Source organism: Pyxicephalus adspersus, chromosome 9, assembly GCF_032062135.1.
Source record: "Pyxicephalus adspersus chromosome 9, UCB_Pads_2.0, whole genome shotgun sequence".
Classification (NCBI taxonomy): domain Eukaryota; kingdom Metazoa; phylum Chordata; class Amphibia; order Anura; family Pyxicephalidae; genus Pyxicephalus; species Pyxicephalus adspersus.
In genome coordinates, this window is record NC_092866.1 from 43,226,117 (window position 1) to 43,230,060 (window position 3,944).

General features: G+C 38.0%; 1 long non-coding RNA gene across 1 annotated transcript in view; it reads left to right on the forward strand.

Moving 5' to 3' along the window:
* Positions 1-3,273, forward strand: part of LOC140337872 (uncharacterized) — a 13,776-nt gene extending 10,503 nt beyond the window's left edge. The window contains exons 2-3 of the long non-coding RNA XR_011922147.1: positions 1,528-1,584; positions 3,020-3,273. This is a non-coding gene — a long non-coding RNA (uncharacterized lncRNA). The remainder of the gene's footprint in view (positions 1-1,527; positions 1,585-3,019) is intronic.
* The last annotated feature ends 671 nt before the right edge of the window (positions 3,274-3,944 follow it).

Consider the following 3,944-nt stretch of genomic DNA (forward strand, 5'->3'; position numbering starts at 1 on the left):
TTTTAGGTCATTTTCTTTGTATTATTTTATTTTAAATTAGTTTGTCAGCCCATTCATGAGCAAACTAAATCCATTTTACCTGAATCACAGAAATACCAGGGCTGGCGAAACTTAAGTAACCTACTTTTTTAATTACTTTACATTTTTTAATACAGAACTAGATATTAACTATATAACAATGATATCAGCACTCAGAAGACATAAAGCTTCAACTTCATCAAAAATTTTCCTAACATGTCCAACATAGAAACAAAGTTAGGCAGAACAGTTATGAAACTTAGATTTAAACACAAGATGAATCAAAAGATGTGTGCAGACATTTGCCCTTATGTATAGACTTTTGCAATAAGATAACATATTCTCCCATATCTCTGCACTCAGTCATCACTTGCCTTTAGTCTTATCTTTTCATAACAGTTATGCTTTGCATGGAATATTCAGCTACCATTGTGTCATTTCAGTCATATATGGGGTTATTTAAAGAAGAACCTAAAGAATTAGGTGTAACAATGCATAGTTGAGGGAGATAAGTGTATTTTGTGATGTTTGAGAATTACTTCACATTGTATAGTAAGGGTTATTGCATCAATATTAGCTTGCTCAAAATCTCTTTTACTGCTTGGTAGGGTTATAAAATATAGTTCAATTTCTATAGTCTCAGCACTGGTGCACTATGATATACTGTATACATAAATACCATTCATCCTCTATCCTCCCCTCCTCATGGAACTGAACATAGCTGTTTGTACAGCACTCATTCATTCTAATGTCGCTGAAAATTATCACAAATTATACTTTCTAGAGAGAGGCACGTAGACATATGAAATTAGGCGCAGGGCCTACATGACAGGGTGAGGCCTAGCCCAGGAGTGTAAGGGTTAATAACATTTATTTATTGTTGCGAGGGGCTGAGCTTGTGTGGAGCATGAGGTTTGGTGGGGTTAGGCATAGGATGTGTTAAAAGGGGGAAAACCAAAGTGGGAGGCCCTCTTTTTAGAATAAAAGTTTCTGTCAGGACTTTAGGCCTTATCGCTTGGGTTATCAGGCAGTGGCTTCACTTGGTGAAGCCTGGCTGCTAGTTAGAGTAGATAGGGGCTGGGGGTATTTTGTGAGCCCCCTCCTTCTTGGCTAGGTTAGTAGGGCTGCGGCCTAGTAGGCATGGGCCTTCGGTGTGCCTGAGCCTGGCCCCCTCCCTTTTTAGAGGGCTCTGCACCTACCTGGGAGCCCCTTAAGGGAACCTCCCATGTTCATATAATCAGACAAGGATTTCTGTAATCTGCATGTGGGTTCCAGGTCAGTAAAAGCATAGACATCACATACAGGTACCTAACAATTAAAAAAAAAATGGCCTCAGTGGCAGTCTGGATATTTTTTTCAGGAAAAGGGTTCTATTTATAAATATGATTTAGAAGATGTTAAAAGAAGGAAAATTTCTTGTCGGTATTATTATCCAGGTGATCGGATTAATGTGCTTTGGTATTATTTATCACAACAGATATTTTATTATCTTGTATTTTTGCTATATAGTGTTACCTGCTACTGTCACTGGAATCATCACCAATGACCATGATGTGAGGAATGAAGGTAAGTTACCCAGATGTATGCCTAGTGTTATATCTTATATATAAGCCTGGGAACTTTGATGTAACATACCACAGCCTAACCTGAGATCAGGGGGCTAAATTAGTTTTCTTTTTCTGATGCTTTATTTTAATTTCACCTGGTTATCCTGCCAGTAATAAACTTTCTGTCATATGGTGAAAATAATCATTCAGTCTGTTGTATTTTTATCTAGAACTAGAACAAGACTAAAGAACACTCCACCATGCTCTTCTTTTTCCTAGAATTTAGGGTTTATTTATATTTTACTCACTGGATAGTAATTGCATTCCAAGCTTATAGGGCTCAAATATTTTCATAAAAGGAGCCTGATTTACTAAAATTTTCACAAGGACTCAAAATATTGTCATGGGTGAACCTTAGTGATCCAACAAACCTGGAATGGATTTGGTCAGGGATTGAAAACATTTGCCAACTAATAGCAAATATTTTATAAAATGCATTCCAAGTTAGCTGGATCACCCAGATTCACCAAACAAACTAAAACACTTTCTCCAGTATTGTGGATCTTTAACAAATCAGACCCGCAGTGGTTTTATTGATTGCTATGATCTTAAATGTAGCCGAGTGTCTACAGCAGGGGTGCCCAAAATGTCGATCGCGATCTACCAAGCGATCACAAAGGCTACCCGAGTCGATTGCAAAGCCCTGCCTTACCCATCCCTGCTGTTTCCTAGCAGCCGGGCTGCTACGTCTATAGGGATGCTGGGGATGTCTTTCTGTGTGAAAAGGCTCCGTGTAACAGTGGGGAGTAAGGAGGGAGGCTGAGAGGGCAGTCTGAGGTGAGCAGTGCTGGGCGGTTTCTTGTGCCGCAGTCATTCCCCTATGACAGGTGAGCTGTAGCTTTCCTGTCACTATAGTCTTGTAGTGCAATGTCTGTGTAATGTTCTGCCATTCAATGTCTCATAAATATATGTTTAGCATTTTTTTTGTTGGTAGATCATTTTGACTTGGTCATTTAAAAAGTAGTCTGAGAGCCAAAAAAGTGTGGGCACCCCTGGTCTACAGTAATAATTTGTTTTATGCCAGTCCTATGCACATGTGCGGTCTGTTACCTCTGTGCTTTTCATTGAACTTAAATACTAGGAAGGAATAGCTGGCCAGGTTTGATTGTTCCAGCCAAGTCTTAGTATTTAATTAAAAGGCTCAGTTTCCCAAGCTCACACAACTGAAAAAAATTGTTTATTTTTCCAATAAAGATTAATGGGTTCAGATTCCCTATAGAAAGATGTAAAGAATATGTAGTAATGTTGGAGCATTTCATTCCCAATTATAACTGCTTTCTTCTCTTCTTATTAGCCAATTCATCCTCATGTGGGGCTAAGAAGCTTTTACTATCCCCTACTGGAACAGAAACAGAATATTTCCTCCTGAAATAACAACTCTTCTATTTTTTCAGATGAAACCTTAATACCAAGTTTTAAAGAAAATATAAAGAAGATAAAAGAACCAGTAACTAAGGATGTAACCGTACTGTTCCAAGAAGGAGAGGCATCAGGAGATGGGAACCAGAAACCCACCAATAAAAATTAACTCCTTGGAGTTTATTAAAGTTTATTAAAACTTATTGTCGGAGTTTATTAAAACTTTATGTAAGCTTTTACTGATTTTATGCTAATTATAAAAGGTTCTGTGATATTGTGGATAATATTAATTCCTAATTTTCCCTTTAAATAAAATTGTCTTCTTTTAAATGCCTTTGTCTGAAAACTGTCTCTTTAGCAGACTAGGGTCATAAATTTACCCTTATCAGGTATCTCTTTATCTGACAACCAGGGTCCTTCCAGACCAGGGGTCGGTAACTTGTGGCTCCAGAGGTGCATGCCGCTATTCAGCCTCCTTGTTGAATTCCCCTTCCAGTGTTCTACCCGTGAAATAAATCTACCAGGGGGGTGTACAAATGTGTGTGTACAATAACATCATCGTTAGGAAAGTTTCACAGCTTTATGTATGAATGCAGAATGTCATGTCACTGCATCTCCTAAACGGTTTGTCCTACCGACTTGAAAATTTTAGGGTATGCAGGCGACCCTCATAGCTAGCAAAACCCTAAAATAGATCTCATTTCAAACAACTTTCAAAATATGAGGGTCAAAATTATAAAAACTAGTATAAATTGAACATCAGGGTTGCTGTTTTAAAAATAAGTGTGTCTAGAAGTCTCAAATTAAGCATAGCAAGGAGGTACAAACCCCAAATTTTTACCTACTTGTCACAAAACTAGAAATGTCATACTAAACTACCCTGTTCCCTTCTCTACTTTGAACCCCAATTTCTCTCAGAACAGGGAGATGTACAAAACCAAAAATGTAGGTGCAAGTGGG